Genomic DNA, 14,627 nt, shown 5'->3' on the forward strand with positions numbered 1-14,627 from the left:
TATTGGTTTGGCTGAGGTTTTTGGTCTAAATTGTAATGGGTTTTTTGTTCCTAACAAATGTTTTGAAAGCAACCATGCAGGCAGCAGTAAAGTCTTCACACAACAGTCAGAGATACAAACTCTTTACTTTGCCTTCTTGACACCACATTAGAGGTGAATGATCTCATTATTTAGGATGCCTCAGTGCTGGGGAGAAGCACTGGCTTCACAGCTGGGATGGACAGTGCCATGGAGAGGTTGCCTCCATCCTCATGTAAGGGGCCACAGTTAAGATAAAGCTGTGACCTTCCCCCCACTTCTTAGGAAGAGCATCCCGGACAAAAGGTTTCCTCAGTAGGCCAAAGTCTCTGCTTTTTCACATCCCTTTCAGGCAATCTGGGAAATACCATTTCAGCCATACCAGGCTGCAAGTAGGCATTTGTACAGGTCACTCCAAAGTTCCTGAAGCAGATGCCATCACAAGGCAGTCAGAAATCCTCCCAGGCATCACGTGATGATTGAGGAGGAGTACTGGTTATATTTCAGATACACAGAATTTAAGTTCTTTGTTCTTTTACTTCTGGTTCTACTTCAAACTCTTAATGTCATGCATGATAAGTATATCTATAGCAACACTTACTCCAGTGTGCTCAGGACCTTCTCCTGGTGTCGATGTCAATTGGTACAGACTCAGCGAAGCCCAAACTCCTACTCCTCAGGGCAAAAAAGGCCAAAGGGTGGCCACATCCAAACCGTCTATTGCTCCTGACCTGTGTTAACTCCTGAACCTTGCTGGGTACCCTCATGCAGACAGCCTGGGCCAAAAGCATGTCAAAAGCTGTGTTAACAACTTACCAAGATGAGCCTGGGAGCGTTTCCTGGGCATCCATTCGAGATGAGGACATCTCAAATGACCTTGGCAGGGCATATTCAGAAAGATCCAAGAAATTCCTCCCAAGCTGGCACTATACCCCAGCAAGGAGTGGTCAGCTGCAAGCAAAACCGTCCCGAAGCAATTTGCACATCCAGTTTTGAGGGCCTAAAAAGGTGTGTTCTAGAGACTTTCAAAGGGATCTCTAATTTCACCAGCCCTGCTCATTTTTGCAGGCCAAACTCTACTCACCTGTCTAAAGCCAAGGAGGGCCTCCATATTTATTGGCAAAAATCAGCTTTTTTGCCTAATGGCACGCTGGACACAGAGTAATTACAGTAAAGACTGATGAAAATCATTTAACTCCTACTATGGGGACAGCATCATGACAGCTAGATTAAAGATGTCCTTTGTAAACCGTCACAGAGCAAGAGGACATGATAATGAATGAGTTAATTACACCAGCATTTGAGGCTGATACTACCCATCTGCCACTTTGATTAATTAAAATTCTGATGGACAACAATGAAGCCTTTCTCAGGTCTGAAAGCACTTAGTTGCCAAAGTCCTCAATAAATCTAACAGCATCACTGACTGAACTGGCAGAAGATTCCACTTTGAACAGCCCCAGAACAGAGGCAGCAGAGCATAGCATGGAGTTTGAAGCATCCCCAACATGATGCATTAATCTTTTTGTGTCACTGGGAGTTGGGACCTAGTAATTTTAACTTATTGTTTAATCACCTCTCTCCCCATTTCTTTCTTCTCAACATCAGAAGGGGTAGTCTAAGTAAAGGAGATGAATTGCTGAGGAAATTAAGGAGGTTTTGGCTCTTTTTGTCCTTTGTCCAGATTCTCCAAGCTGTAATGAATGGGTTACATTTTTGCTCTTGAGTGTCTGTTCTCCTTGGACTTGTTGTAACCAGTCCTGACAAAGAGGGATTTTGGAAATGCAGTGAGAAGCCAAACTCTTCCAATGCTTCCTGTGTTGGCCAATCAAAGAATGACAACAATCAGCAGCAGTTGCTCAGAAAGTGGTGGCAAATTGAGCACCTGTGGGCAGATCATGGAAAGACTCTGAGAAACCAGACACAAACCATGTGTCGTGATTCCATCAGAGCAAAGATGGCATGACAGAACCATAGAATATTCTGTGCTGGAAGGGACCCACAAAGATCATCAAGTCCAACAAGATGAAGCTGATCAAGGCACTCTCTACTGTGAGAAATCCTAGACTCCAGAACCACTTTCTGAAGAAGGGAAAAGAGGAGAGTCCTAGTGCACAATCATTTAAACACAAAAAATGTTGTCACTGTACTGCAGAGAAAATGCCCACAGCCAGAGGGGAGGAATTAGTGCTTTTCACTTTTTGTCTTCTGTCTGCACAGAAGTTTTACAGACTAAGCACAACTACACACAATGGGATTTTGAGGGAACCCCACAAAAGACCACTTTCTTGTGCAACAAACAGAGCTAGAGGATACCAGATAATCTCCAAAGCCAGTGCAGTTCACACATGTGGTTTGGAGACCTTGCAAAAGGTGCTGCTTTTTCAGAGAGATGGGGACAAAGAGCCTTTCCTTTCATTTTTATCCTACTTACACATTGTTAAGCAGTTCTTGCATTTCACCTCAAACAGTAATAATTGAGGAACTAAAGCTTCTTCATACTACAGATCTAAGACAATGATGAATAACAATTATCAGCAGTGATTAGTTAATATGGCCATAAAAATACAACAATCCCACTGCCTGTCAGTCAATTGGAGGCATCAGTGCATTGGATCATGACAGCTGCTCTCATTAAACACTGCCTCACTCCTGAGGCACACAAGAGAACAGTCCTCTGCAGTCTCTGAGGGACAAGAGAACAGTCCTCTGCAGCACCCCAGCTCAGCTCAGCATGATGCAGCTGCAACTTTCCATAGCTTCCCAGGCTGGATGGGACAGGAAACAGTGAGTTTAGACATGCTGAAGTAAACACAGAGACCACTGCTTTATGATCATAGAACAGTTTGAGTTGGAAGGGACTTTAAAGATCATCTCATTTCAACCTCTTTGCCTTCCAGGCCCCATCCAACCTGGCTTTGAACATTTTTGGGGATGGGGCATCCACAACAGGCAACTTGTTCCAGTGACTTGCCACCCCCACATTAGAGAGAGGGTGGTTATATCCAGGGTGCATGGCTCTTGCTTATTGCTGGGTCTTTAGCTCAGTAATTGAAAAGGAACCACATATCAAGGGGTAAGACATGATCCAGTTAGCAGAGGAGAACAAAGCAGGTTTACTCACAGGGCTCTTGTTTCAAATTACAGTACCTGGTTCTTATAGTGTTTCAAAAGGTTTCGCTACAGAAAGGAACTTCTAACATACAAGTAAAGTAACAACAGGCCCCTTTTCCAGTTACAGAAAAAGAGGAAAATAGTCAAGGAAAGAAATAGATCTGAAAGGGGGAATGCACTTTCCAACAGATGCCATGGCCATTTGCAAATAGTAATAACACTCTATCTCCATCTAAACAAAGGAGGGTGAGCAACAGATGCCACATGCATACCTGTATTTCTCAGGAGAAGAATGGAAGAGAAATTAGGACAGACCAGATGTTCAAGGATTAAAAATTTTGAAGAGTAACTGAAACACACAAGGAGCTGTTATTGCTCAGGTGAGCCCCAGCTGCCTCAAGGTATGTCTGTATCATGCAGAACAGAAGCATGCAGAAGTGCCCTAGGCATCTCAGAAAAGCCAGCTAGGTCAGAGCCATGTAAGTATCTCCTCAGAACACTGTGCTCCCCTGAGCCCAAAGGGCAAGAGGAGGTTAATCTTCCACCGGTGCATTTTAAGCCATCTTCAGGAAGCAGATAATGTGGCATGTCTCTGCAGATCAGCTGACGTGACAGATAGGTACAGACATGTGCATCCACTGTGGACTGAATCCATTACTCAGCCTAAGATTTGGGTCAGATTTTCTGACTCCACCTGCAACTCAACTAAAGACCACTCAAAAAACCAGAGAGCAAGGAAGGGGTGGGGATTTGGGTTTTTCACATCTTTTTGCTTTCTACCCCTTCCAAGTATCACATATTTAACTCATCGAACTCTCCAAGAGCCCTTCCCTTGTTGTCCAGCCCCTAAAGACTGCAAATGCTCCATGCTCCATGCTCCAAGGGCAGGGATTCTTTTTCCTTTGTCCCAGTTTTAGGTTTAAGCCCATTTCACATATTGACTTTAACATTAAAAGTCTTAGCTCCCTCCAAAAAATCAAGTTAGAAGAAACACTTCTCATAACAACATTAAAACCTTACTGCACACTGAAAACAGAACCATCGTTCCAGGCTCCCTGCAGCATTTGGCCATTACAAGGTAAGATGGGAATGTGGGTATAACATTAGCTTCAAATTTCTTTCTTACCACTGTCAGTTCAAGGTAAGCCCCAATGTTATTTTTATCCACTGTATAGATCAGGTGCTACAGAAGAACTTGGTGTAACACTGCAAAACAGGTGTCATATTGAATTAGTGATTCTCTACTACACTTCTGTCCTGTTCTTCCACAAGCAGGCATGTAGTAGAAGTGTAATAAAAAAAAAAATCTCATTCTAACTCCTATTTTATAAATCAGCTAATACCTTCAGTTACATAGCATTATTGTCATGGACAGTCAAGAGAAGCGCTAATTAGACTGGCACAATAGACACTTGTTAATTACATTCTCAGTTCTCAGTGTCAGGAGAATGCCTCATTTGTACCTTTAGAAACTGTGTGAGAAGGAAGAGGGGAAAGCAAAACCAACTCCTCTGATGAAGTATAGTTCTTGACTAACTCGTTACTGCAGTGTAGCTGCCTTATTTTTGTCATAGACCCATGTATGCATCTGGATATGCACAGGAACTTATTTTATCCACAAGAATATACAAAATAAGCATCTCTCTTATGAAGTCAGTGAAACTGTATTGGTATGCAAACCAGCAGAAATAAAATCAAAACGCAACACACTGCTTCTAGCATTTTTATCTTGATCTGAGATCTGCAGTTACAACTGATGTCTCAGACCATTCACATATGGCTGGAGTTGAGCAGTTTGGTCTGGTTCAGCTGATAAAAAATTGGTTCAAGAGACAAAAATACCATTTAGGTTTGAAGGAATTAGAGATAATTTTTTATTCAAGCTCAACTCTAACTTGACCTGATTTTCCCTTCATTCATGTGAGGGGAAATATTTTTTAATATGTTCCTCTCCAATAAAATTATCATACTTTTCTCAGGCCTTTCCATCTCATGTACTTAACACTGCATTTTCACAGTTCCTTCACAGGTGGCCTCTGAGCCAGGTATTCCTTCTGAGGTACAGAAAGGGAAAGGATGGCTGTCCAAGAAACTGTAAAAGATGCTTTGAATCTACCAAAGGGTTCAAAACCTGCCCAGTAAGTTGATCTCAAACAAAGCTGCACTGAAAGGGCACTGTCCCTCCAGCATGAAAACTGAGCACAGCCAAGGGTGTACCAGCACTGAAAGACGAGTTTATGTGATAAGCAGCACTGAAAACTGAGGTTAAAGTCCTGCTCAAAGCTCTGCTCAGAGAATTGACCTAAACCACCTCCCCTGAGGGTTAAAATCAGCAAAATTACAAGTAAATCCCATAAGCCCTAATCACAAGTATCACCAATTAGCCACCAGCACATAAAGATGTTTGCTAGCACGTAAGATCTTTGAAATGCCTTTATATGCTTTGTTTTGCCAAGCAGAGAGCAACACCAACTCCAATGACACATTCTTGCATTGTCTCCTCCATCAGCCAAGCTGCAGCTGACAGCAAAGAGCGCATGAACAACCCCTTGAATTGAAGCAATTGTGTCTGGAGCCCTCTTGCAAACTCTTACGGAATTAAGCATAAACAGATGATTAGCTTCCTTTGATAGCTTTGAAAATGTTTTTTGAGACATTTTGAAAAGCAATCAAGGGAGTGAAGGCCTAGTTTAAAGGGATTATGTTCCCTTTGGAGCAAGGATCTCAGGCAGCTGCATGAGACAGCAAACGCCTACACACTGGGCTACAGCAGTGTCCTGGTTTTGGCTGGGAGAGAGTTAACTTTTTTCTTAGTAGCTGGCACATGGCTGTGTTTTGGATTTACTATAAGAATAATGTTTACAGCACACTGATGTCTTAGTTGTTGCTAAGTAGCGCTTACCCTAAATCAAGGACTTCTAAGTTTCTGATGCTCTGCCAGTGAGCAGGTGCACAAGAAGCCAGGAGAAAGCATGGCCAGAACAGCTGACCCAAACTGACAGAAGGGATATTCCATACCACAGAACCTCATGCTCAGTATATAAACTGGGGGAATTGGCCAGAAGGCGCTGATCAGTGGTCAGGAACTACTGGGCACTGAGTAGTGCACAAGCCAACTCAGTGCCAACAAAGCAGGAAAGTCCTACAATGAGTTTTCTTAGGATACCAGACCCCCACCGCACTCTGCTAGATGAACCAAGTGCAGCTGCTCTCTTAGTCACACTACACAAACTCAGACCCAGCTCCCCCCAGGCAACAGTGACCCCAAAAGCTCCAGTGGCATGGACTCTGCTCCAGGCCGTTTCTTTTGCAGAATAGGTGGAGCAGTGTCATACAAGCAGGCTGAAGCTTTTGCTTTAGGATCACGATTTTAAGTTGACATCTCTGCAGCCTGCACCAGCTTTTGGTCTTGAAAGCATATATGGGTGATGCTCTTTCCTTCCTCATGCCGATGTATAGATCAATATGAACCTCTTTATTCATCTAATTATAGCTGCAGGGGGGGTCTTTGCAGCTCAGGTTCATTTGTCTCCCTGTGATGTTAATACAATCAGGCACAAAGATCACTTCATTAAAAGATCATCTATGCTTGATCTTATCTGAGCTAAAAAAATCACTCCTTTGTCATACAAACTGTATGATGAAAATTGTCAAGCTGGATGACTCGCTGTAACCCAGGGAGCACAGTTCAGCTCCAAAGAGCAACTGCAAGAGGAGCTGTCACTAAGTAAACACAGCACTTCCACCATGATTCAGATGGAGGATCTATCCACTGCACAGATAAATGGGCACTCTGCAGTCAGGTACAGGGAGAAAATGAGGAGTACATTGAATGTAAGGTGCAGAGTATCTGTGGCAGAACCCAGAGCAGAGTCTGGCTCTCCTTTACTGTAAAATGATGTCCCGTTTTATTTAGTCCACCTCCCTCCACCTGCCTATTACACATCCCTCCTGCAATGCAAAACAAAGCGTTTGTTTATTTATAGTGTGGTCAAATAAACACTGTCCTCAGAGCAAAGGGGCTCTTTTCTAAGCAGCTGGTGGCACAGAGGGGATGGGGCCTGCAAAGGAGGCTGAGAGTGTCCCAGAAAATGCAGCTCTAGGTTGGTACTTCATAGTCACCTCATAGATGCAGCTTCCAGCTGATCACCCTGTCAATACACCCTTATACAAGAGCACATCTTTAGAGATAAAGACACAGATTAGAGATAAACATCCAAGAGGAATCAGGTAGAGGAAGGATTTCAATCTGAAGCTCTGTTATTGCTAGAAAATGCTTTAGCCTCTTGAGTAGGGCAGAAAATGGTAAGGGAACAGCACAACCAGCCTGCCTCCACTAGATTTTTTTCAGATCTAACCTATTTTTGCAGACATCATCTGAGGACACCTACCCTTGAGGCCTGTGGGTAAAGAACAGTTTCTTTGTTAATTTTGCATGGAAATCAATGCAGCCTTGGGACACTGTAACATGCACAAAGAATATGCAGGCAGAGCACAGCCTTTGCCACTGACTGTGCCCCAGCCCAAAATGGGCATCTTCAAAATCCTCCACAGGAACAATCTTGCCCTGCCTACATCTGCATTTCTACCAATACTGACCTATGTGCATACTGCCTCTCTACATTATAAACCACTCAGCTGAAAAATAGGAGCAACACTTAATGTTCTTTTGAAAACCTCAGGATGAAAGTAAGCTGTTACAGCACTCTCTGTGCCACTAAGTTATTAATAAACACACAACGTCCTGAAATCTTTTTAGCAGATTCTCACTGAAAAAGCCCTACCACCTGTACATGCTAGAAATTCAGCAGCAGGGAAACCTGAATCCTTGGTTCATTACTCATAGAAGTTTCTGGACATGAATTGAATACATATGCTTAACACCATAATTGCTCATATAGCAGAACCATAATGCAAGTTTTCTCCCCTTATCATCCAAAGTGACTTTCAGGAACTAGTCATCACAAGAAAACTCTAGGAGAGATAATTGTAGGTCATCAGGTTGACACTGGCCTCAGAAAGCAGAGATTAGCTGTACAGCAAGAACAAGAAAAACTATAATGGAGCAGCCTAGCACAACAGATTGGCAGGAGGTCTACCATGCAGCATTGGAGAAATAGCTATGACCCCAAAGAATGGTGCCTTGGAACCCCATTGGTACCTTTCTGGAGAGGTGAATTTTGGGTTTTGACTCCCAAACCTGGAAGTGTAGCACACATTGGTGATTTTATCTGAAGGTAAGAGCTGGGAATGAAGCACAGCTGCAAAACAGGCTGGAGGGGGAATTACATGGCTGGAGCTGCAACATAGCAGAACTGTTTTTTCAGCTAATATCTGATCTCAAACTGTATATGCTTTTTGAGTTGCCTTTCCCTTCTCTTCCTCTCTCAGCTCCCTTGATGCCTTTAATTCATGCAGGGAACAATTTGTGCTCCACAGACATGCCTGGTTTGTTGGGTACCAAACAAATCCCAGAAGTGTAGAGGAAGAGCATTCACCAAGTCATGCAAGCTTCCCTGCACCCTGCCACCAGAGCATGTAGAACCTGAGCAACCAGGCTGCCAGTTCTAGGCGTACCTGGGGATTTTACCTCAGTATCATCTGTGCAGTCACTGCTATCCAGAGGAAAACTGTAGTGCAATGAAGACATCAACTTCTGCCCCATTGCCTGGTTTTGTGCTGTCTCTGAGAGCACAGGAAATCCTCAGAGACTTTAGGAAATTTTTGTACAACAAAGACTACAGCCAAGGGTACATTATCTTCAGATGCATTTGCTCTACTAGGAATTGTAAAGTGGGGTTGATTGTTTCTTTAAAGAAACATTGCAGAGGGGCTGGACTAGAAGATTTTTCAAGGCCCCTTCCAACCCAAACTATTCTATGACTTAAAGCCTAACAAAATATAGAATTACATCCCAACAATTCTTGCCATTCTGCAGCTACTGAGTGAGTGATAGAACTGCATTTTCTTCAGTTGTGCTCATCCCATAGGATGTTTTTGTACCAGTCACAAATCATTTGCAGCCTGGCCTAGAGCAATTTTTCAAGACCAGATACTGGCAACCTAAAGACCAGATTCCACCACAAGGAAATTCCTGCACAAAACTCCAGCAGATAAACTTAAGGAAATACTTTGCTTTGGATACCTAACATAGGTTTCTCTATGTTTCTCTATGTAGTTGCAACTTGGCATTTCAATTCTTTTTACCGCTCAGTAAATCTCTGAAACTGCCCACAGCTCTTCTGTGAAGAACTAGATTCTACAGAATAATCTTTCCTTGAGGAGTATACAGCTGTCTAGAAGGTGAAGCTGGTCCTGCCTTCCAGCACACAGTCTGTAACATACACCTGTAATCTGGTTCCCTTGGTTTCCAGTGGTCCCCTTGGGTATGGGTCATTCTTGTATTTTAAGTTACAGTGACCTGTTAGTAGCAAAAAGTCATTCCTGCGTGTTTTTCTCTCATCATGTTTGTTTGTTCTTTTTCACATGTCCACTGTCTCATCACAGTTCTTACTTCTGAATCATCAGCAGCTTTAGGTTTACAGGGGTTATACACAATCTCATGTGTAAACCTTGAGCTGTGAGTCATTCGAATGCTAAAGCCTATATTGCTCCCATTTCCTGAGGACTGTGGAGAAATCTCTTGCATACAAGCTACAACCCAATTACAGATTGTCTTGCTGGACTAACCCTTTTCCTCCTACATTGATTTTGTCACTGCTGCCTGAAGGGAACTTTGCGACCATTTGCATTTTTAAATAGGTCAGTATGTGTGTGTCTGGGAGAACTGTAAGTAAATGATCATTATGTAAAACAGATCATTCTTTCTGGAATGTGAAAAGAGATATAGAAAGGCTGTTCTTTTCAATAATAAGCTTTGAAACCTCATCTGTTTCCTCTCCTTGCCTTTCAAAATCATTAAATGGAATAACAACTTCTCCATTTCTCCAGAATACCTGAGTCTTTGTCTGTTTAATGTCTGCCTCTCACATATTCCTGGTGCCTGTGGGACACTTAATGGAACTCCTACTGTTCCATTTCTCCTCAAGACTAATGATGATGTTCTCATGCCCAGGGAACATCACAATAATTCACTTTTTTTTCTTCATTTTTTCCCATCCGCCAAATCTTCTGTCATAAAACTTTTGCACTGACATACCCTCTGGGTATGAAGTCTCATCCAACCAAAGTCCACCAAAAAACTTTAAATTGCCTTCCCTAGGAGACATCATAACTAAACAAATTTACACAATTGCAGAGGGAGAATAATCAAGAGGCAGAGAAATTTTTGGTCAGAGCATGGTGCTAGTAACACCAAGGCTGTGGGTTCAATCCCTGTATGGGCCATTCACTTAAAAGTTGGACTCAATCATTCTTGTGGGTCCCTTCCAACTCAGGATATTCTGTGGAACTATGAATAAATGGCCCCTAATAAGCCTTCAACACAACTAGGAATAAAACCCTATTGTTGCTATCCTCTTCTAGTGAACCATATTAGCTCTCTTACATTCTTAGGAAATAAGACAATGAAAAAATTTTATGCAGCTACAGAGGACAGCCTGTTTCTCTGTTTAATTTACAGGCTGATTTAGATGGAATCATTGAGGATTCACCTCTGATAGAACACACTTCATCTAGAATACCTCCTTTATCTCCCAAGAAGCCTGAACACCAGATCTCACAGAGTTTTGAACCACCCCTTGTGACAAAGCCACAGACCCCTTACAAACAACGTGCACCAAACCCAACCTTAGCTATTCTTATGGTCCCTGTAAGTGCAGGTGCTCTCCAAGTTTTCCTTGTTTGTTAGCCAGCAAAAGTACTAAAGACAGAAACCTTCCCTATCTCTGTCTCTTCAAGGCATTTCTGCAGTAAGTGCATTTATCCAAAGATAATGTTACTGTCTGCAAAGCACAACCCATACCAGATAAGCAATGGCTTAATAGCTACAAAACACACTGATAGTCCTGGTACTTTAAGTGATAGCACATAAAACAAAAGCAAGTTCATTAAATATATGCAATTTTCCTATCACCAAACCTATTTTCCTTCCCAAAATCTTTATTCCTCTTACTCAGGGACAAAAAGGATATACTTGCTGGCTGATGTTAGCTTTGATAAATTCCCCCCAGCCTGCCCAAGAAAACGAAGTGAATCAGCAAGTTGAGCCGCTAGAAGATCAGATGTTAGTTAAAGGTGGGATTCAGATGATACACAAATTTGTACAGTGCCCAGCACAGTTCTGTGAAAGGTGGATTACTATCACTTATGCTGTGCTCTTCTTGGAGAGGATTCGGCCTTCTAAACCTTGGTGTTAAACTGAAATGTAGAGATCCTACAGGTGGTAACTACTGAAAGATCTCAAGGAGTAATAGGGAGGAATCTACATCACAATCACTAGACAAAAATCATATGATTTCTCAGTGCACCTTTGCTGATCCATTTATTATCCTTTGCAGGCAGAGAAGTGACACCTTCTCAACATTCAGGACAGCTGTGGACTAGGAGATCAAATTCACACAGGACTTACATGCACAGTGCTAAGGCATCACAGGGAAATGCTCTTGGCTGGCTCTCATTCAGATCAGGCCCTTCAGTACTTGCCTGCTTGGGACCACAGAAAAATTCTCTCCACCCCACTCTCTCCTTTCTGAGTAAGCAAAGGGTCCCTAAGCATTCTGATATAGCTCCTGGAACTCTTGTGAAAAGTCAGCATAGTACAGGGGGGCGTTTCTTCACATTGTAGGTGTACTCACTCCATGGGGAGAGAACCTTTGCCATTTGACTACTTGCATTAGCAGGCTGGAGAAGGCATTCTCATACATCCAAGTCAGATAAAACCCAAACAATCAGGTATTAACAGCTATTTTACCTTTCTTTACCTAGCATTATGTCTGATTCACATGCTTCAGGCAAAAATACCTGCACCACAGTTGGTCTCCTCAGGGGCTTGTGCTCCCTTTATGCATTGTCTCAGACAACAGATAGAAAATGTTTCTAGTTATACGCTACACTGGAGGCATTTCTGCTTTTTGTTAATATCTTGAAAGCTGCAAGATTCACTCCCTTCTGGAGGAAAAGAAAATGACAGTTATTACTGCCTATTACTGCATGTTAAAATAGGAAGAAAGGATGAGACAGAGTTGGAACCCAGTAAGACCATGAAGAAAAACAATCCTTTGGTTTGATATATTTAAAGCAACAATGAATATATTTCCATGGTCAACCTACTAATTCCATTATAGGCTCCCCAAACTTTCATAGCAGTCCATATAGCTGACTTGGTGCATATAGAGGGGTCCTAAGAATTAATGTACCAGTAAATATATATATGTGACCAAATCTGAGTACTTTTTAGTGCTGTGGAATAATTCATTATTTCGTAACAGCAAAAAGTACTGTAAGTATTTCAGTGTGCTGGCAAAAGAGGTGCTTTTGATGGTCAACTGTTGAGACTTGTGCTGGCAAGGCATCAGAAGGAACAGAATTAATTTTACTATGTCTTAGTCATGCTGTCTTCACAAAGTTTATTGGGAGGAAGCAGATTAACTTCTATCCAGCTTAAGTCATAAAAGTGCAGTATGCGCAGAGTCAGATGAGCAAAGACTCTATTTTAAGGCACTCATCTCACAGATGCACTAAAGTTATGTCTGATTTGTAAAAACAAAACAGAGAGGTTTTCTAGTTCCTGTTTAGTTCTTTTATTTTCATAAGTGCAAACGCTATTCCAAAACAGTAAAAGGGGGAAGACAGGACACTAATCTTTCCACTTACCAAAACTTGCTGCATGGAAAAATACAATCAAGCTAAGATTTGTTCAAATGTTTTCCAAGTAATTTTCTTGTAAAGAGTATCTCTGCCTCTACGCCAAATTTTTATGCAGAGTTCAGTGTGGTTTTTGATCCTTTGGGAAAGGTAAGAGAGACTAAAACACAGACTTTCCTTTTTAAATATATCTATTTTAGTTCTTCATATCAGATTATGACCGTATTACAAAAGAAAACTTCATCTATTCTGGTTTCCTTTATTTTCTTTAATATGTGGTAATCTATTCCTCTAAACTTTTCAGGTTCAGTAATCACAAGAGAAGAGTCCAAACTGGTGCAGAACTTCTCCTAGAGCTGCCTTCAAAACAGTGCAGAGAAATGCTATACATGAACTCCACCCCCCAGAAAAGCAAATCATCTCTTGCAGAAGTCAATGCTGCCTTCCTTTACCAGCACCTTTAAGCAGTGAGGGCTTGCTGAAAGAACTGTTTTTTCTATGTGATAGTTCTTCAGAGCCTTTAGAAACACAAGCCTGGGTGGACCTCCAGTCCCCTGCTAGAACATTTTGGGTTTTTAAAAAAATCTTTGTAACCTGCATCTCAAAAGAGACACAAGAAAACTTGGAGGTTTCCTACATGTGACATTCACAAGTGCTCCTAGCACTGGGCTCCATTACCGTAAAGGTACCAAGAGCAGAATGAAGATGGAAGTGGAAAGGAAGCAAAGCTGAAAGTTTAGTGGAAATGTGTTTTCCACTGTCACAAACCAACAGCAGAAGTTAACTGCTTATTTCACACTGATGGCGGTGAGGCTGAACAAACCCAAACCCACCCTATTGCTTACAAGCACAGCAGCAACATCCACCAGTGTATTTGCCAGCTTACCAACATGCAAGACAAAACTCTTCTTTCCAGATTATCCCCAACCCCACTGAGATCACAAGGGAATTCCTCCCTTGCCTTTCATCATGTGCAAATGCAAAATATAAAAATGGCCTATGTCTGTAGAATTCACAACTGAGATAACTGATTTTCCTTCCTCGTTTTCTAATTCCAAAGACCCTGCTCCAACATCAAATAGACAATTCTGTCAAAACCCAAATACCAGGAAAGTTAGCAAGATGCAAATCCACCCAGGCATTAAGAGACCAGAGTGCAGCAGAACAGGTCTCTTCACATTAGAAGTGCTTTGATGGTACGTGTAACACTTCTGTGCCACTTTCTAAGGACAGAGACAAAGCCTTGCTTTCAGAATGCTCCAAACATGTTGACACCATACTGGTGACCTGACATTCATTTCAACCTGGTTAGTATCACCCAAATCACAAGTCTTCAACTACGTAACACTCTAGAAGTTACTTTTTATTACTGTGGCATATTGACAACTGTCCAAGAGGACAAGTTTGGTTTCTGAGTACAAAAAGGAATGAGATCAAACTTGAGAACTGCATAACCCAGTTAGCAGACCGCCACTACCCAGTGACAGAGCAACAAGCTTTGCCTGCAGAACTGATATAGCCTAGATACTTACAGATTCACTATATAGTGTCACCAGAAGAGTCTTAGTCTTCCTCTATGACTCCCAAACCCAGTATTTCGTCCTTTTCTGTGGAGTATTCTCAGTTCCATGCTACGATCCCAGCTCCCTCACATATTACTTACACTTCCTGGTATAATACCTTTGTATACTCTCCACCTCCCAAAGTCCACACTGCAAAATATATTCTTT

The sequence above is a fragment of the Corvus moneduloides genome, chromosome 7 (assembly GCF_009650955.1).
Source record: "Corvus moneduloides isolate bCorMon1 chromosome 7, bCorMon1.pri, whole genome shotgun sequence".
Taxonomy (NCBI): domain Eukaryota; kingdom Metazoa; phylum Chordata; class Aves; order Passeriformes; family Corvidae; genus Corvus; species Corvus moneduloides.